We start from the raw sequence: 22,200 nt of genomic DNA, 5'->3' as shown, positions 1-22,200 counted from the left end.
GAGAGGGGAGCGATGTTCTCTGCGAGGCCAGAGGGAAGCTCCAAGATTTCCGCGAGGCCATAGAGGAGGGCGAGGTTCTCCGTGAGGCCAAAGGGAGGAACAATGCTCTCCCCGGAGCATAAGGGGGGAACGATGCCCTCCGTGGAGCAGGAAGGGGGAGTGACATATGGTGCGCAGCAAAGAAGAGGAATGACGTCTTCAGCGGAATATGGAGGCAGAGCGACGACCTCAGCCGAGCAGGAAGTCAGAGCGATGACCTCAGCTGAGCAGGAAAGCGGAGCAAGGTCCTCAGCCGAGCAGGAAAGCGGAACGAGGTCCTCAGCCGAGCAGGAAAGCGGAACGAGGTCCTCAGCCGAGCAGGATGGCAGAGCGACGTCCTCAGCCGAGCAGGATGGTGGAGCGACGTCCTCAGCCGAGCAGGATGGCGGAGCGACATCCTCAGCCGAGCAGGATGGCGGAGCGACGTCCTCAGCCGAGCAGGATAGCGGAGCGACATCCTCAGCCGAGCAGGCAAGTACAGCGGTGTTGTGCGTGGGGTTGACGAACAGAGGGGAGCACTTGTGTATGTCATGATATGGAGCAACGTCTTCAGCCAACCCAGGCGACTGAGCGACGTCCTCAGCTAACCCGAAAAGCTGAGCAGCGTCCTCAAACAAGCAGGGAGGCTGACATTCGTTCTCCGCTGACTCCGTTCGCTGAACTAGATCCATTATAGGGGAGGGAGGGTGGGAGATGGTATTAGCCCAGGCCACAGACTCCCACTTGTACCCGGACTCCTCCTCCTGTTGGCATGGCGTAGTCCTCCGCGAACACAGGTAGTAGAGTGAAGCCCAGGTACTTCAACTTGTACCCAGACTCCACCTCCTGTTGGCGTGGCGTGGCGTAGTCCTCCATGAACACAGGTGGTAGAGTGAAGCCCAGGTACTTCATGCCGATCTGCTGCTTCCGATGTAGGTCTCACGTTCTGTCACGTGACAAAGGTAGGTGCGGAAGCAATCGCAGATTTCCGAACAGTTTAATAAACAAATAAACAACAAAACAAAGACACTAAGACAACTTGGCAAAATACTGTGGCAAAAACTAAACATGGCCACGTGGACAAAAGCATAGAAGACAATTTACACGAGACAAGGAAGCAGTACAAACAGTGGCTATATATAGGAGTGCCCGTTAAACAGAATCATGATACAGGTGCAGGTGGTCATGTGACAATGATGTAGTATGGTGCAGTGGCTGCTGGGAAATGAAGTCCAAAGTTACCTCCGTGATATGTGACACAAATATAAACTTCAGACTAAAACTTTCCACAACTGTTTGTCCAAAACAGAAAAGAACCCAATACACACACACACACACACACACACACACACCAGAATATATATTATTCATTTAGGACTGTAGTTTAATTGTGGTTGTTTTTGTTCATCCATAAAATATAATGCATAAATACTTATATGCAATTTAAACCAAAATAAATGAATAAAATAAATTATATATTATAAATAAATTTATTTTATAGTATTTATGGATTATTTTTATGGATGCAAAAAAAGAACTGAATTAAACTGCAGTCCTAAATTAATAATAAAAAACTCACTTTTACTGCACCTTATCGTTTCTGTTACTCACTGCCTTTAGGAATATTATTTTACTTGTGTTTACTGTTGATCATAGTGTTTTAATTAGACATTACAGATCTTATTCGTGCTCCCACTCTGTATCACCGCGTCTACACTGCGCACGTGAGGAGCAACACGGCTTTGTTACTAATAGATTGCTTCCGTTATAATAAATGACAGAATTTACACTGCAAGCACACAAACACAGCATATAATGACAATAAACTTAAATTAAACTAAACCTTTTAAGCAACTTGCACCAGTTTCGCCTGCCCCTTGCACACAGTGGAGCATTTTGGATATAAACATAACTTTGTGCTCGTGCAGCACTGTTTGTTCCTTTTCAAAGGGAACTTCACGTTACGTTTTGCATAACACTATGGGAGCGCCCCTTGCGCGTGACCGGCATCTGACGCTTGTGTAAAATCATGCCTATTTATAGGCCCGCCATGATCAGGTGACGTGGCAATTAAGCGCATCATGTGATATATATATGGCACCTGTGAACCTTGCCGTCAGCCTCTATTATCTTCAGCGAGACTGCATGTTGGTTGTTTGTGTAAAGAAACAAAAAGACGCTTCATTTCCTCTCTATCTTTTCTCAAAATTTCAGAACTTTTCTATCCCTTTAAAAAAGAGAAGAAAAAAAAGGGAATGAGCAAGAGAGAAAAATATGAGTGAGAGAATTCAGGAAGTGTGTTACGTGCTCCCTTTTCATCACAAGGAATAGTGCACACTTTCTATGTGAAGTGTCTAGGGAGGGGGCATGCTATGGTGGCCTGGAGAGGCTGCACATTGTAACGCCTACATCAGGCGGCTCCGCTGAGTTGGGTTTCTGAGCCTCGCGGATTTGGGTCAGCCGCTGCCGAAGCAGCTGGCCATCTCAGGTCCGGGGGATCTCTTATGGATCCGGAAGAGGATCCGGAGACAAGCACTGCTCTATCTCTTGCTCTGTCTTCCAGGTCCGGCTCTCCACTGGATTTTGGAGCTTGCATCGCGACTCCTCTGTCCACTATGGAAAGCCAAAAGGGGAAAAAAAGAGAAAAAAAACACACACACAAAAATTATAGTAATAATTCCTCTCTGACTCTGATGAGCCAGAATTGTGTACTCAAAACTGAGAGCAGCATATAAAGAGCTGCTTGAAGTGATTACTAACACTGGATGAGCTTTTTTCTCCCCAGTGAAAGTAAATCCCTCACACTGCAGAAAACTCCCCTTTCTTCCAGAAGTGCACGACAAAATATCAGGCTGGGGGAAAACCATGCATAAACCGTATTTATAACCCCATGATGGTCGATTATTCGGCCATTGTGGGGAAGGAACGGCATGGTTATTTAGCTATGCTGAAGGTGGAGGAGGAGGCACTTGCAAGTTACCTCTCTCCATCGACGGCATGTAATTTAGGGGGGGCGGCTTTGCCATCCAAGCCACCATGGAAGGCCACTATGGCATTGGTGGGCAAGGCCTATGCAGTAATAGTCTTGCTTGTGGGTCACTGCAGACAATGACAGTGTTGCAGGCCTACCAAGCAGACCTGCTGAGTGAGCTCGACATATGGCGCAATTCAGCCAGTTCCTTCCCTGTTGTGTTGAGTTCACCCGGGCATCCACGAGTGGACTCTGGGCCAGCACTTGTGCGAGGGAGACACAGAAGGCGAGTATGGCAGCTCGCCAACCCCCGCAAAAAGCCAGGGGAACCGGGTATCCACAGTCGCGGCCTGCTACTAGACCTGATCTGAGAATGGTCATAAAGGCCAAGCAGACAAAGAAGAGTTTTCCTGAGGGGCCGTGGAGGGATGTATCAGGGGACATGAGATTGTTAGGGCAGTTCCATGGGTTCTGTCTACTGTAGAAAAGGGTTACCGGGTCCAGTTTAGAGCTCGACCCCCCTGGTTCAAAGGTGTGCTCACCATAGTAGTCAGCACAGACCAGAGCTCGACGTTAGCACAAGTAGCACAAGCAAGATCCCTCTTGGACAAAGGGGCCATAGAACATGTACTTCATTCCCTGAGGGAGGGAGGTTTTTACAGCCATTATTTCCTGGTCCACAAAAAATAGAGGAGTATGCGGCCAATTTTAGATCTGCATCATCTGAACATACAGGTTACATCTGCATCTACAACATACATCTGCAGACATACAGGTTCAAGATACTGACACCTAAACTTATCATTCCACAGATTCAGTTTGAGGAATGGTTTTTGACAATAGATCTAAAAGGTGCATATTTCCACATAGAAATATTGCTAGTTTTATCCCCTCGCACCTTCACAAAGTGCATGGATGTCATTCTGGCTCAATTGTGACTTCAAGGCATCCATTTACTAAACTACCTGGATGACTGGTTAATTCTAGCACGATCCAGGGAACTGGTGGTTCAACACTGAGATGTTCTCACCCACATGAAGAGCTTGGGGCTCAGGTTGAACCTCAGAAAAGTATGCTTTCTCCAGTGCAGTGGACAACTTTTCTAGGGGTTATAAGGATTCTACTACGATGAGGGCGTTTCTATCCCCAGCATGCGGAGGGTCAATCCTATCAACATTAGTCTCTATGGTAGACTATTGGAGCTTATGGGCAGCCAACATCATACCATTGGGCCTATTGCACAGGAGAAAATTTCAGTGGTGGCTGAGATATTGGGAGTTTCATCCAAGGACGAAACCTCTGAGAGTAATCAGTGTCATGCAGCGATGCCTACGTGCTCTGAGAATTTGAGTGTCCCCAGTTTTTAGCCTTGGGTCACACTCTAGGGGTTTCTCCTTAGTGCAAGGCGGTAATGACCAACACCTCTCTCACGGGCTGGAGCGCGGTCTTAGACAGCTGTCTAGTTCACGGTCTGTGGAGTGGCTCTCATCTGGATCGGCATATAAATTGCCTAGAAATGTGGGCCATATTTCTAGCACTGAAATTCCTTCTTCCTCAGTTAAGAGGTCACCATGTATTTACAGAAAAAACAGCCTTGGATGCATATATTGACCACTAGGGAGGATTATTTCCATGCCCCCTGTTCAGGCAGGCACAACCAATTCTTCTCTGGGCAGAGGGAAAGTTTTGTCAGTGAGTGCAATGTACATTCTGGGGAACTGGAATGTGGATGCAGACATCCTGTTGAAGCAGAGGCTGAGGCGCAGGTATTGGTGGCTCCACCCACAAGTGGTGGAGTCCATATGGTGGAGGTTTGGCCAAGCGGGACTGCATGTGTTCGCCTCTGAGAAGGCAACACATTGTGGTTCGCCCTCACTCCTCCCACACAATTAGGGCTGGACGCCATGGTGCACATGTGGCTGAGGTCACATCTGTACGCTTTTCCCTCGATCGATCTGCTCCCACAAGTTCTAGCGAGAGTTCGCCAAGACCGTCTATGTCTGCTGCTAATAGCACCTTATTGGCCAGCTTGAATATGGTTCTCAGAGATAATGTCCCTGCTAGATGGCACTCCTTGGGAGATTCCCATCTGCAGGGATCCACTGTAGACCCAGTGAACTGCACAATAGCTACAGTCCTGGAGTTCTTACAAGAACGTTTCTCAGTGGGGTGAGCTCCTTCTACAATCAGGGCTTACATGGCCACCATTTCATCCAGCCACGCCCCTGTTGATGGAGCCTCTGTGGGGCAACATCCTCTAACTTCGAGATTTATGCATGGTGTCAGGTGGCTGAGGCCCATCTCCATACCTTCCTGGGACCTTCTGTGGTTCTGGAAGGTCTGCCAGGTGCCCCAATTGAGCACTTACAGTCAGCCTCTGAGAAGCTTCTGACTCTAAAGGTAGCTCTTCTGCTGGCTCTGACATCTCTCAAGCGAGTAGTAGATCTACAAGCTCTCTCAGTTGCCCCTTCCTGCCTTGCCTTTACCCCTGGATTAGCCAAGGCTTTCCTGTATCCTAGGCCAGATTATATTCCTAAAGTGCCTACATCTGCTACCCAGCTTGTGGTGTTGCAGGCTTTCAGCCCTTCTCTGTTCCTCCCAATGGAATAAGAGAGAATACACCTGCTGTGTCCAGTAAGGGCTCACTGTAGTTACGTCCACCGCTTCGGCCAGTGGCGTAAGTCGGAGCAGCTGCTGGTCTGCTTGGCAGCGACAGTAGAGGTGATGCTGTGTCAAAGCAGCGCATCTCTAATTGGATAGCAGATCTCTATCGCTTATGAGGTGCGTGGTCTCGCTACACCTCTGGGAATAAGGGCTCAAGCCACTAGGGGGGTCGCCTCTTCGAAGGCTTTGTCCAATGGGGTATCCTTATAGGATGTGTGTGCTGCTGCAGGGTGGTCTATGCCACACACATTCATTCATTATTACAGCCTGGATATTCATTCCGCCCCAGGCTTTACCCTCGGTATTCTTGTTCCCATGGTGTTATGCTAAACGCACCATGAAGTTCCCTTTGAAAAGGAATGTCTGGGTTACGCATGTAACCCTGTTCCCTGAGAAGGGAATGAGACATTGCATAGCTTTGTCATACCAGGGCAGGCCTGTGAATTGCGTCTTCGCTTCAGATAATAGAGGCTGACGGCGCGGTTCAAAGGTGCCATATATATATATATATCACGCGACGTGCTTAATTGCCACGTCACCTGATCATGGCAGGCTTATAAATAGGCATGATTTTACACAAGCCGGCACTCCCATAGTGTTATGCCAAACGCAACGTCTCGTTCCCTTCTCAGGGAACAGGGTTACATGCGTAACCCAGACGATCTCCATGGTGTTTAATATAAAATGTACCCTGCCTTAGAGGACTTTCTTCCTCAGTCACGTGATAATTTCACCTCCGTCTGATGGTGACTGAGGTCATGTTGGGAATAAAAGTTAACATTGACATAAACAGTAAACTGAAGAAAGTCATTGTCGGTGACTCTGGGTGTATGACATCATGCACCGTCGACTAGGAAGCGGCTTATACTTCCAGTTAGTAAAAAAAAACCGTTAATGATATGTTTGAGATGATATTACTTTTCTAAAATCCACACACTAGATGGTAGAGTATGCAGTCCATAGTGTAAGTGTACAGTACTTCATTTGGAACACAACTTTAGCATTTACTCTCCGAAGCGTGTTTTCGGAACAGAAGTAATATAATGAGTGCAGCACGCAGACCAACTAATCGATAATGAGATTCGTTGACAGTGATTTTCATAATCGATTATTATCGATTTTATCGATTAGTTGTCACAGCTCTAGTGGTATGGTGTGGTGAGGAATGGTATTGTATAGTATGGTGTGCTGTTGTTTGGTGAGGAATGATATGGTGTGGTGTTTGATATGGTGTTGTGTGGTTCTGTGTGGTATGGTTTGGGATGGTGTGTTGTGTGGTGAGGTATGGTATGGTGTTGTGTGGTGTGGTGTGTGGTGAGATATGGTGTGGTGTTGTATGGTATGGTGTGGTGTTGTGTGGTGCTATGTGGCGAGGAATGTTATGATGTAGTGTTGTGTGATGAGGAATGTTATGGTGTGGTGTGGTGTTGTGTGGTGAGGAATGTTGTGGTGTGGTGTTGTATGGTATGGTGTGGTGTTGTGTGGTGAGGAATGAGGTAATAGCCATTGCATCTAGGAATTTGTAGTAGACAAGGCAAATGAACTGTGAAGTTCTACTGAGGACAAATCGCCTCTAATTAACTTCAGGCACACACACACACACACACACACGCACACACACATGTTCTCAGAAATCACTGATCTCTAAATGCTTATTTGCTGTATATCTACTAAAAACAATGGCTATAAGCTCCAGACCCAAGACCATGTGAAGGATTTGAGGTTGTGATTGTGTGTCGTATGCATGCATTCATACATGCGTATGTAACTCTGCTTCTTCCTCACACTTCCTCATCCCTCATTTCCTGTGCTGATGGATTTTAGGGTTGTATGAATGAACACAGGTGGTTGGAGTTTCTGTGTCATTTCCTACACCTAATTTAATCACAGACGAGAGAGGATCTACAGCCAGCCTTGATTTACATACTCACACTTGCTTTGCGTGTGTGTGTGTGTGTGTGTGTGTGCGCGAGTGTGTGACAGAGAGAGTTTCGGGGAGACTCTGTCTGGCTCAGCTGGGTCAGAGCAGGTGACCCCCAATGATGCGGCTGCTCATGTGTTAGTGTAACAGGATCTCAGGGTCACCTCCCCTGCTGACTCTTTGAATAGACTAAACACATGTGTCTCTCTCCTTCTCTCATATAATGGTTCCATCACTAATGTGTCTGTCTAATAGCTCTAATGCACAGCGACAGTATGAGAAAGAAACACCGCTGAGACCTAAACCTCACCAAGGCCTCCACTTTCCCAAAGGACCCAGACTCAGTGTCACTTTGCTTATCGAGGTATAAAATCTGTTAAATAAATAAATAAATAAATAAATAAGAACAATCTGGCGATAAATAATTAATTAAACAACCTGTGAAATTATAGCACTGGAGAGAAGAGAGGCTAAGTAGTAGCTGAGCTCAAATCAAAAACACTTATAGTACTTTGTTCCAGGCCATCCCTTTAGATTTGTATAGCAACATAGTTATTTAGTTTAGTTTTAAAATAACCAATATATTTAATTTTGCATAATTAGATCAGTAATAATATTGTATGTTGAGCTCCAGAAGTGTTTTTTTTTCTCTGTTCGGAGAATCTCCTGATATCCTGGCAGCTATAGTTCACAGGTGGGAGTGTACTATAAATAAGAAATAAACTGAATTTTAAGGTTTCAGGCCAAAATGACTTTTTTCCTGTATAAAACATAATTAGACTACTGTTTACTGAATAATTCAAACCGTACAGAAAAGTCACATGTGAACGCTCACATGATTCACATGTTTGTTACTGGTGGTTTTTAGACACTTTTCATGTTATCTTCCACACATTTTTCATGTCATCACATGATATCATCAGGACTGAAAAATACTTATACTATTATTATTATTTTGGAATATTTATATTTTACTTGAGTAATATTGAAATTGAATATTTGTAATCTTTATTACATTTTGAAGAAAAAATGTAAAAAAAAAAAAAAATGTTTAAACTTTTTACTATTTACATATTTATTTAAACTTTTAAAGTACTCAGTGGTCTCTTCTTTGCTTATCCAACCAATGACTGCATGATGTACTTTAATCAAATGGGCTCAGTTTGGCATCCAATCATTTCAGTTTAGCATTAAATCAAGTTCAATAGTGTAGAAAAATATCAAGAATCATGCCATTTTGTCATCTGCAGTGACCTTCTCATGCTACATAATGTACTGTAGCTAGTGGCATATCTATTTGTGTGGAAGTCTTAGGCACATGCAATGTAATTCTGTAGAGCAACAATGTCTTAAAAATAATTAAATGGAATGTTTCTACATAAAAATAATAACAGTAATAAATGAAATAAAGTCAATATTTGGTGTGATGACCCTTTGGTTTAAAAAAAAATAATAATAATAATAATAAAAAAAAAATTAGTAGTCTCAGGTAAAGTTTGTGCAGTTTTATAAGGAAATTAGGTGTTAACTTTTACTGAGCATCTTTCAAAATCAGCCAGTTTTTCTGGAGACTTTGACTGTTGCACTTGCTTATTAGTTACCCTGCTTTCTTTGCTAATGCCAGGTTAGACAGGCATTAATTCCAGTAGCTAATATAACTTTTCAAATTTTAGCTAATGGTACATTTTGAATGATTGAATGATGTTTTCAGGCAAACATGTGTAGTTACTGTAAAACAAAAATCATCTAACAGTTTTAGATATATAATAAAAGTGACTTTTCACATGAAAAATGACACGAACTTAATTTGAATTGGAAATATTTTATTTTGTTCTTGAGTACTTTTAAAGGTTCAGCTTTTTCATTTACACATTTTTCCACTTTTAATGGAGTAAAATTTTGACACATGATCTATACTTTCAATTAAGTATAGTTTCTCAGTATCTTTCCACCACTGCATATTATTAACATAGTGTCATGTGGCTGGGTGGCACTGCAGTGAAGTGGGTAGCATTATTGCCTCACAGCTCCAAGATATCTGGTTCAATCCTGAGCTTGTGTTAATCTATATGTGGAGTGTTGCATTTTCGTTGCCTGTCCACATGGGTTTTCTCCAGGTTCTTTGGTTTTCTTTTTCCTCTCAGAAGATATGATGCTAGGTGTGATTAATTTAAAAATTGACCCTTAGATGTGAATGAATAGATGAATGTGATTGTGTGTGTGCTCTGCAATAGACTGGCATCCCATCTGGGTGTTTTCCTGCCTTCCAGCCATTGTTCCCAGATCTACCACCACCCTGACCAGGATAACAACAGGTTACTGAAAGTGAGTGTGATAGTGTCACAAGGAATGAAATGTACCTTCACATGTTCACATGTGATTAAATATTATGCAAATAATCACAAACATACGTATGAGATTATTCTGTAAGGGAAAGGAGCCATATAAGGTAGTTACAGACACAAATAGAAATAAATAATATGACAAATATTATGATTATAGCTACAAGACAAGCAGGTCACCTACATTTGTATGCATACTTCTCAATAGGAGTAGTATGAGTTTGGTTTTCTAGCTATAGTCTGGTGAACAGAATTATGGGATTTGCTACAATAAGGACACATGCTAAGCTGACAAACATAAATTAAATAAATGATAAAAATAAATAACTAAATGTACTGCCTGTCTAAGTAGCTGGAACAGTAAAGTGGAAATCTTTTTAGCACAATTTAAATTTTAGTAAAAATGTAAACACTGTCCTTTGGATTAAATGCAATGTGAAATCAGAGAATGTTTTTGTGTGAAAAGTATGCGACTTTTGAAAGAAAGGTGATCTGGTCACCAGAGCTATATAAAAAAAAAGTTACTGTGAGCTTCAGATGATGCATAGGCTGTCCCTGCCTGCCATGCATACACACACAGACACACAGGCTGTCAAGCTGTACTCCTGATGGTGAACTTGGCCTTTCTGTCCCAGTGTGGTAACCCAAAACTGCGCTGAGCAGACGGCTGAAGGATGGAGGGTATGAGGGGGTGGGGTTGGGAAGTGTGGAGAGCCAAGTGAATGAAGGGAAAAAGGGAGGAGGTCTTTAGGGACCCTGTGTGCATTTTAGACCCATCAATGTCACTTACCTTACTAAACTGTGATATATTAGTATATTAGAGTATATGGTGAATGAGTTGTCACTGATTAAACACACTTAAAAAGATATAATGTGTGTGCTTATTTTATTTTTTTTTAAAATTACCTCCTCTGTAGAAGAACTTTAAAAACTTAAAAAATATTTATTGTTTGCATCATGCTCTGAAATTTCCTGACTAACGGTGCATACATACAGTACGTGGAGGCACACACACAGAGGAAGTGGAGCATATCAGAATGACTGGTGGTTGTCCCGCTGTGATGGTGGTTTCGCTCTGACTTTTCCTCCCCCTGAAAAAAACAACTTGATCAAAGTACAAACTCCAAGAATGTGTGTTTTTGATATTTTCATATCCGCTGATTCTCAGTACAGACAGCTGTGGATGTTGAAAATTCTATGAATCAACAAATCATTCTGTAACCTTTATGAATGGCATGCTAATAAGGGGACATGCTCACATGCACACTCACACACGGGACCTATGAATGGTAACAGTTTACACACCTACCCATGTAAATACACACATCCACACACACCAACACACTTCCCAAATCCATTTCTCATTGTTTGTGCATACACTGCTACTCAAAGATTTTCTTTAGTTTCGTAATAAAATATATATTTTTTATTTAATAGTGAAGAGAGGTAAATGGTGAAGTAACATGGAATTATGATTATTAACCAAATTTGTTTTTGTTCTTTATTATGGTCAGGCTTGACATTGAATTTAAGGCTGGAATACACCCTGGATAGGATGCCAGTCCATCAAGCTACTATTCACACACACACACACACACACACACACACATTGTCTAGGGACAATTTAGCAAAGGCTTTCCACCTACCAGCACCTTTTTGGGAGGTGGGAGGAAACCAGAGAACCCAGAGGAAACTGATGTGTACACAGGGAGAACATGGGGAACTCCACACTGATAGTAACCCAAATCTCTTGTTCCAGCCAGGGCCCCTGGAGCTCTGAAGCAGCAATGATAACCACTAAACCAGCATGCTATCTTTTAATAAATCAGTATACAACAAATATACTTATTTGTTAATAAGTTTAGCAACAGTGTTGTGTGTGATGTGCTTGCCATTTTTCCTGTTAAAGTCAATCGCAACATTCTGACAGCTTCCTGATTTAGCCATGAGAATGATTTCAGTACATTCGTCTTTTGTCAAAGGCATTCTTAAAGACTATCTGAAAAAAATGAAATATAATATAAACTAAGTATGAAAGATTTTGGATAAGTAATAAGACTTATTAAGACTAATAAGACTAATAAGAAATAAGACATTTTGATAAGTAATAATCTCCTCTATGTATTAGCAAGTATTAGCATTCATAGAGGTACACACTTTTAGGACACCCTGTATATGTTCTTATATTAAACCACTGTTAACCAATCAAAAATCCAAAGTTACATTCTTTTGCCTTGAAACATTGCACACTCTTATCATCTATTAGCTGCTTGCTTTCTAGACAAATATAAGTTGCATTTCATTTTTTTGGATTTAATATCCTCAGCTTCCTCAGACCAACCCTTATAATATACTGTATGTATGTGTGTATATACACCTTTACTGTATATGGTTAATGGCACATACTGTATATTCATATGTTTAATAACAAAGAAGGCATTTCAGCTCTCTCTCATCTCTGATCAGCTATTCCCTTTCCAAGGGAATTCTCCGTTGTGTCACGCTTGACTCCCCTTGGCGGAAACAGTGTCTGAATATGAGTGAAATTACGGCAATCTGATTGGCCTGCCTCAGTCAGATGACAAAGTAGAAACGCATCACAAAAACTACATAAGGCATCCACAAACTACATCATTCAGCTTCTTTGTTTTCAGGCAGCACATGTCTGTGTACTATGTCCTATTATCTGTCCTAAGTAGGAACTATGGAGCAGAACGTGCTAGGCAAGTTCTTGAGGGGGCTGTCTGTGTGCACTGTGAGAAATTCTCCCTAAAAAACTTTTGGCTCGGCTGGCTCTCTTCTCGAGTGAAGGGAGCTGGGCATCCACACCTCGTGGTTTGGCACCGGCGGTTGTCAAGGGGGCCTGCCAGCTCAAATCATGGGTTCCCGGATGGATCTAGGGGAAGAGCAAGAGGTGGGCGAGTCCCTTTCGCTTGCTCTTTTCTCTGGTTCCGAGTCTCCAGTCCCAGTGTGATTTCTTCCCGGGGACTGGTAAATCAGCCTGCCGCCTCCACTTCTGAGGAGATGGAGGAGGAAGCACAACCCATGCGGCTTTCTGAATCCTATAAAGACCTGCTAGAGGTTGTGACTAGGGCTGTGCAGAAGTTAAAAATAGAATGTCCAACTGAGGAAGAGGCGCCTGGTGGTAGACTGGTCGAGCGCTTCCACACCGGTAGTTAAAAACCTCCCCCGGTAAAAGGCTCCCCTTTTTTTCCCGAGCTCCATGCTGAGGTGTCGAGATCAAGGGAAAAAATATACTCCAGTAGAGTTTTTAACCCCGCGAGTGTAAATTATGCTACCATTGCGGTGGGAAAAAAATATGGTTATAGTGCACTGCTATGGGTTGAAGAGATGTTTGCAGGCTATCTCTCCTCTGGCACGGTAACAAACTTACAGGTGCCAGCAATGCCTACGAAGCCGTGTAGGGTGTCCTCATAGTTAGCGGGCAAGGCTTATGTGGCAGCAGGTCAGGCTGGTGGCACTTTGCTTACTATGGCTGTGCTTCAAGCATATCAGGCTGACCTGCTGAAAGAGCTCGATAGTGGCGAGGGTATTGGTACCAAGGCAGTTGCGGAGCTCCACCAAGTCACAGATTTGTCTCTCCGTGCCACAAATCAGACGGCCGGTGCCATCAGCCTTTCTATGGCTGCTTTGGTGGTTGTGGAGAGGCACCTGTAGCTTGCTTTGTTGGGAATAAAAGAGAGGGACAAAGTGTTTTTACAGAAATGCCCCAGTTTCTCCTGCTGGCATGTTCTGCAATACAATAAATACTGACAGTATTTAGGAAGTAAAGAAACAGTCAGAGGCATTCAATGAATTCCTTCCTCGCCGCTTCAAGCTCCCAGGGTCTTCGAGTAGTCGAGTAGTAGGATCTGAGAACCATTCTAAGTGCTAGAAGGAGGAAGTAGTCCCGAGGGGCTGATAAATTGGGGTAACAGGGACTTTGAGGTTGGGGTGGTTATGAGTCCACAATATTTCTGAGGGAATATTTTTCTCATATTTAAAGGGAAAGTCCATACCACAGGAAGCCATATTTTAGGTCGCCTGAGGTGTCCTAAAATTAAAGGGCCGGATTGATCTTGAGGGGTCATCCAGCCCAAGGCTTCTGGGTGGGCCTTTTGGAGTGTAGCTGAGCTTAGATTACATTACCTGAAACTGGGCTCATCATATGTGCGGTTTCAGTATGTTATGCACATTCTATCATACTGTACATTCAGTTTGAGTACTGAGTTGTCACGATAAGATCTAAATGTCGCACACTCCAGCATGCACCCCCCTCTTTTCAGTCACGTCTGTTAGGGCTGGTATGAACAAAGGGTATTTCTGAGGAAATATTTCTTCTCATATCTAAAGGGGGAATATTGTTGAAGACAGACATCCTACTGAGGTAGGGGCTGAGGCCCAGGGAATGAAGTGGTTGAGGCCACGCCTCTTTCCCTATAGCTCTGTTTTCAGAACAGGGTGTTCGTCAAAACCAGTAAAGTCTGCTGCTGGTAGCTCTGCTTTGATTAACTCCGAGTATGGTTTTCAGACATTATAGCTTCGTCGCAGAAGTGTAGGCTATAAGTCTGGCCCCTGAGGGGTATCAACTCTTAGGTGTTTCTCAACCGAGGTTGGGAGAATGTTTTCAATACGAGAGCTTTATCCACAAGGAAGTGTATGCTGTAATATGCATGTATTCTTTTGTGGGATAGATATTGCCAATAGAACCAGTAACTGAGGTGCTGGGATTCTACAGGGGTGCATTCAAGCAGACTTAGGTGGTTATACTCGAGGGTGTGGCTTCCTCTGTGCCATTACCTGAGGGTAAGCTGTAAGATGAGACATTCTGTTTGTTCAAGTAGTGTTTTTGTGCGTATATACTTCAGACATTTATTGACAGACATCTTTCAGTATGGCATAGTTGGTATTCTTGTTCCCACAGCATCAAGCGTGAGGCAACAAAGAGATCCCTTGGAAAGGGAACATCTGGGTTATGTATGTAACCCTGTTCCCGGAGAAGGGAATGAGACATTGCATCTCGTTGGCAATGCTTTGCTATGCCTGCAAATTGTGTTTTCCTTCAAACAAATAGAAGCTGAATGATGTAGTTTGTAGGTGCCTTATATAGTCTTCTTGATGCGTTTCTTCTTCGTCACCTGGCTGAGGCAGGTCAAACAGATTGGCGTGATTTCACACGTATTCAGACACTGTTTCCGCCAAGGGGCATTCCCAAAGCGTCAAGCGTGATGCAACATCTCGTTCCCTTCTCAGGGAACAGGGTTATGTAACCCAACAATTTTTGTGTACGATTGTATAACTTGTAACGCATCTACACATACACTAAAACATACGCACCTAAAAAATAAATGTTTCACACACATACAGTTAGCTGTACTCATTTATATATTCAGCAAAAGAAGAAACATCCTCTCACATTCAACTGCTTTTATTCCCAGCAAATTTCTTAATATGTGAACAACTGAGACATGAACTGAACAAGTTTCACAGACATTTGATGAACGTAAATGGAATGTTTCCCTGAACAAAGTTGGGGTCAATATCAAAAGTAACAGTCAGTATCTGGTGTGGCCACCAGCTGCTTTAAGTACTAAAGTGCATCTTGTTCTCATGGACTGCACCAGATTTGTCAGTTCTTTCTGTGAGATGTTACCCCACTCTTCCACCAAAGCATTTGCAAGTTTTTGATCACTTTGGGGGGCGGGGAGGTTGGGGGTACATATGCTTAGATGTAATTTTCCACTGCAAGGACTATCAGATGTCCTTCCTGTCTCCCTGTAGCACTGTCTTAGGCATCTTACATTACAGACATTTCAGTTTACTGCTCTGGCCACATCTGCAGTCCTCATGCCTCCCTGCAGCAGGCCTATGGCATGTTCACGCAGGTAAGTAGGCACCTAGGCATCTTTCTTCTGGTGTTTTTCAGAGTCAGTAGAAAGGTATCTTTACTGTCCTAAGTTATTGTAACTGTGACCTTAATTGCCTACCACCTGTAAACTGTTAGTGTCTTAAGAACTGGTCCACAGGTGCATGTGCAATAATTGTTTATATTTCATTGAACAAGCATGAAAAACATTGTTTAAACCCTTTCCAATAAAGATCTATGAAGCTTATTTGGATTTCACAAAATTATGTTTAAAATACAGTCTCTTGAAAAAGGAATGTTTCTTTTTTTACTGAGTATATATTAATATATCACATATAAATATTTTGATGATTTATTGATATATTCATTAATTTCTTGATTGATTTATAATACAACAATCACTAGATGGCACTGACGAATGGATTTGTGTGTATGTGTACAAGTGTGTGTGTGTGTGTGTGTGTGTGTGTGTGTGTGTATGCTTTAGCTATACTCTCACTATTTGTCATAGGAATCCTTTTAGACAAGTACAGAAAGAAAATGATAGCATACTATTATTATTATTATTAGTAGTAGTAGTAGTAGTAGTAGTAGTAGTGGTAGTATTAAACTCTTTATTAAATGCTATTATTACTATGTGTGTTGATGGTGCCTTCTGCATGCCATGCTGTCAGATACAAAGGAATGGCAAAGTCCAGTACTGAACTTCCCTACTTTCTGAATGTCAGGGGACATTTTCTATGACTGTGTGTTTACGCTGTGCAATAGCACACAGGATGAAGATATGTATAGCAGGTCTGGAGATAACAGCCTAGGAAACAAAGTGAAGTCCTGCATGCTCTTTTTGTCTGTTTCAAGCCACAAGTCGAAGATGTAATCAGAGCTGCGAGAAAAGCTCGAGCTGTTTGTGTTCTCATTCATCTGTATTTGATTGTGGTAGCTCAGCAGTTAAGATGTTGGACTATTGATTGGAAGGTTGTGAGTTCAAATCCCAGCAGTAACATGCTTCCACTGCTGGGCCCTTGAGCAAAGCCCTTATTCCTCAACTGATCAGTTATATAAATGATATAAATGTAAGTTGCTGGATAAGGGTGTCTGCCAAATGTACACAGATGGACTAACCTTCACACTTGGCTGTGTGATTACTGGATAGTAAGTCATTTTGTTTCATTATAATTTGTGTTGTGTTTAACAAAGAAAATGTGGTTAGTGCTTTTGCCTCACACCTCCAAGGTTGAGGGTTCGATTCCCGCTGTGGCCCTGTGTGTGCAGAGTTTGCATGTTCTCTTCGTGCTTCGGGGGTTTCCTCCGGGTACTGCGGTTTCCTCCCCCAGTCCAAAGACATGCATCTTAGGCTGATTGGCATTTTCATATGTACTGCAGTCAGTGCATATACACCTACAAAGCACAAAATGGCAGATGACTGCAGCTAGAAGGTTGTGAACATAATAGTTTTTTCTTTGTGTTGATAAAAGTTCAAAGGGTATCTGGTTCAAATAAAGGTGTGATACAATAGCCATGTTTCCGTCCAAGTTGCAAATTTAACTTATGTGAAAAATTCAAATATCACTTAAAACATTTGTGAATAAAGTACCGTTTCCGTCCCATGTGTACAAGAGAACAAAAAAGTCACTTCAAAAGAAACTGGCACAAGCTATCAATACAAATTTAAGTTGTGCATTATAGCTCACAGACAGAATGCTATCACAAACTTCATGTTATCTTGTGATAGGAGGCAGATGCCTGATATTTGGGAAGGGAATTGTGTAAGACAGTTCTGGGAAGTAATTATACCAAATAATTTTGATGACAGACTTTGGCTCAGGCATTTCAGAATGACAAAAACTACATTTGAGCTGTGCAAGCAGATTCATCTGTTGGTTAGTCTAGTTATGCGACTCACTGCACCCAGTTCTTTCAGAAAAACATTGTGCTGTATAATTTGGTCACATGCACTGAATATCCAATCACATCAGCCAATTCTCCAGTCACATGCCTTTTTGATGTGCATCAAGGAATTTATTCAGTAAATGTCTTTCCATCATATAAACAATCCATCGTACATAAAAAAAAAATAAATAAAAAAATAAAATATCCACCTCAATTGAACACATGTTTTTTATGCGCAATTTGGAGATTTTTTTCACATCCGGTATTTCCATCCAGCATTTTTGGTTTATTATCAGATATTACATAAAAACTCACATAAGATATGTGGATGGAAACATGCCTAATGTAAGTAACAAGAGTGGGACGTTTTTACGAGTGAGTAATAGGAAATAGCTAGCAGGACGGTGTTTCCAGGGGCAAAGTGATAGTGTTCATATTTAATTAAAAAACATAATACAATAAAGCCAGATTAGGCCATACTGACTTTGGGTGTAAATACAAATAGATATATAGATACAAGAAGAAGTAACAGGAAATGAAGAAAATAGCTGTATTAGTAGAAATAAGATGAGCAGCCATAGTGACTCTCGCTCTCTCATTCTGTTTCTCATTCTCTCTTTTTCTTTCTCTCTCTATCTCTCACACGCACAGGTAACAGATAGGTGCTGTGCCAGACTAGATGGCAAATCGCCCATCACTATATTTGGCACAAACCCCCAAAATATGTTTATAGTTGTGTGCTAAGATCCCCCACACACACTGCTGTCTGCTCACAACACACAGACAAGACAAAGTGTCCAGCACAGCAACTCTGAAAGCCCAGCAGTGCACACATACCCACACACACACACACACACACACACACACACACACACACAATTTTTATATGTATCCACAATTATCAATCATGCCTGAAATAAGCAGTGTGAGAGAGAGAGAGAAACTCAGTAGATAATTGTAACCTAAAACATATTAGCTGTCCCTTTCCACTGCTTTTACAGATATGAAACCCCAAATGGGAAGGGCACACATACTATTATGACAGTTTCATCAGTTTCACACTCGAAATAAAGTTTGTTCTCTTTTATCAACTTTTTATTTGAAGTTTCCTTATAATCACCCTGATCAGGGTCAAAGAAATCATACACACACAAACACACACACACGCGCACACACACACACACACACACACACACACACACACACACACACACACACAGACACATGCGCAAAAGAAAAGAAAACCAAACTGAACAAACTACAAAGTGCATAGGGCCGCTTAGCACTGCTGAATGCTCTATTTAAAGAAAGTGTATTTTTAGCTAACAGCTGTTTCATGTCCAAATAAGGAAAGGCTTTATTTATTATGCTTACAGATTAAAGAGCTGCACACAGGTACCACATTTTACTCTTTCCATCTGTGATCGTTTTCCACTGCAGTGAAGAGAAACAGCGAAACACACTGAGCATGAAATCAAGCCTGCACACACAAAATAGCTAGATTTCTTTATTAAGGTCTAATCAGTGCTGATCAAAATACACATACAGTGTATATATACTATATAAATATTATATATATTATACTAGTAACTAGGCTTTGACACAAATACAGCTAGCTGATGAATTTGAATGTAGAATAAAGAGTTAAAATTGCTTACACACGGTATTCTCTAATGTACATTATAACAAGGTTACTAGGTTAGGGTGTTTGGGTAAGAAGCCAGATCAAAGAAGAATAACTACAATGCTTTATTTTTGTTATGTTTGCTGTGTGTGTACATTTAGCTGAGTGTATTGTTATTCTGTGGATTAACTTGAATAAATAAGCTTAGCTATTTGTATGGGGTAAAATTATTATTAAGTCTTGTGACAAGTTGCAGCTAAAACATAGAGGATGCTCCTCATTAATTAAACAGACTCGGCTTAAAAACAGGACACACACACGTTCTCATTCTCTTCAGTGGAGAGAGCGAGAAAGAGATATATTAAATGGTATCTAACAGCAGGTATGAGGGTTTAATAATTTTGGTAGGACTCAGACTTTGGAGTTGAAAATATACCACAATGTAGCAAAAACTAGATAGATAGATAGATAGATAGATAGTGTGCATTCCACTAATATTGGCAGACTTGGTAAATATGAGAAAGGAAGGCAAAAAATTACAAACACAACACAGGTTTATCAAAAAAATATATCTTTGCTAAATTTAGGTGTGCAACAATTATTGGCACCCATTTTGGCCAACCATTGATTTTTTTAGTATAACTGGGTGACTAGGAACAGGAAATTGTTCAACCATGACTTCCTGTTTCACAGGGGTATAAATATGAGGTAACACATAGTCCAAATTCTCTTAGTCATTCATAACAATGGGTAAGACCAAGGAATATAGCTGTGATGTGCAAAAGGTTGTTGAGCTTCACAAAATGGGAAGTGGCTATAAGAAAACAGCACCAGCATTGAAAATGACCATTTCCACCATCAGGGCAATGAATTACAAGTTCCAGTCAACTGAAAATGTTATGAATCAACCCGGAAGAGGAAGTGTATCTATATTGTCTCGATGCACTGTGAAGAGGCTGGTTCGAATCTCCAAGGATCACAGCTGGACAATTGCAGAAATTAGTTGCTTCTTGGGGTCAGAAAGTCTACAAAACTACAATCTGAAGTCAACTATGAAGTCAAATATGAGATAACACATAGGCCAAATTCTCTTAGTTATTCATAACAATGGGTTAAGACCAAGGAATATAGCTGTGATGCTTTTTGGCAATAAACACCCAAGGTGGTTTTGGTGCACACAGACAGGTAGCTATATGGAAAAGTACCTCGTGCCCATGTTTAAATATGGTGGTGGCTCTTTAATGTCTTGGGGCTGTTTTTTCTGCCAGAGGACCTGAATATTTTGTTAGGATACATGACATCGTGGACTCTATCAAATATCAACAGATATTAAACAAAAACCTGACTACCTCTGCCAGAAAACTTAAAATGGGCCATGGATGGATCTTCCAACTGGTCAATGATCCAAAACATGCACAAAAATGGTTTATTGACCACAAAATCAAGGTCCTGCCATGGCCATCCCAGTCCCCTGACCTGAAACCCATAGAAAACCTACGGGGTGAGATGTTATCTTGGAAAAAGGGAGGTAGCACAAAGTATTGAGTAAAAGGGTGCCAATAATTGTTGCACACTTATATTTAACAAAGATATTTGGATAAAACTGTGTTTTGTTTACAATTGTTTGATATCCATGACAGCAGTTGTGAATTTATTGAACAAAAAATCAAAAGGTTAAACAATAAAGACAGTTTTTCACAGCATTCTTTGCTCATATTCACCAAGGGTGCCAATATTAGCGGAGGACACTGTAGATAGATAGATAGATAGATAGATAGATAGATAGATAGATAGTCTGACTTTTTCAGACAAATAAGTAATTTTGGATAATTTTGCACACTAAATAAAACTATAATGTTCATTTTTTTGCATCATTTATTTAATTAGGTAATCTAATCTGGTTTCATTACTATCATTTACTATTACATATACTATCCAATCATGATTAATTTACCACCTGACATTAGTTATTAACTTTACTACCTTTAAAGCATCAGTGTGTTTAGCTTCTCATCTTTGTCTTATTTTTTTCTTTCTTACTTTCTTTTATTTTGCTTTTTGGTACAGACTGCCCTGAGAAATGTCTGACCACACTGCATATCTTACATCACCACCCAGAGCTTGCCTGATTGCTATCAAGGTATTTTCCATTTACTGAAACCAGCTTCTGTGTGTGTGTGTGTGTGTTTGTGTGTGTGTGAGTGTGTGTGTGTGTGTGTGTGTGTGTGTGCGCGCGCGTACGCGTATGTATGCATATCAGCAAATTCTGCAGCTTCTAAATCCGTAGATCAACAGGAAAAGGGTCTGATGAACAGTTTTGATTGAAGTGCCCCAGGGGACTGTTTCAGCTTTCATTAGTTTATATTTATTTATTTATTCTATTTTATTTTATTTTTTACTTTTAATGGACAATAATATCTAGATATATCTGACCAGATATTTCATGTGCCTGTGATTTCTTCTTAGCTGAAATGTTAAAATAATTCTATTTTAATAATAGGAAAGCAGAAACAAAGACCTACTGACAATGAATGATCCAATACATTCATTACACATACTAGATGTATATAAAAATATGACAGTATGACATTTTTAAAATGATAAAATCTATATTATTAAATAGTCATAAAATAAATTAATTGTTGGTGTCTATAACTGTGCTCTCAAACAGTGCAAAGTACAACTGGTAGGAAAGCATGTAATAAACAGTAATTAATATTACATTTAAAAAAATTATAATTATGAAGCAGCAGACTGTAAGATGTTAAACACAGCTGAAATTAAACAATTAATTACTAAAAGACTTGTTTTCAAAATATACATGTGTGTGCTATGGGGATTCAGGATATAGAGAATGTGCACAGGACTTTGATGAGTTATAAGCTTGGTTAAAGTGGGCTTATA

The sequence above is a fragment of the Ictalurus furcatus genome, chromosome 19 (assembly GCF_023375685.1).
Source record: "Ictalurus furcatus strain D&B chromosome 19, Billie_1.0, whole genome shotgun sequence".
In the NCBI taxonomy this organism is placed as follows: domain Eukaryota; kingdom Metazoa; phylum Chordata; class Actinopteri; order Siluriformes; family Ictaluridae; genus Ictalurus; species Ictalurus furcatus.
This window is presented reverse-complemented; position numbering follows the sequence as displayed.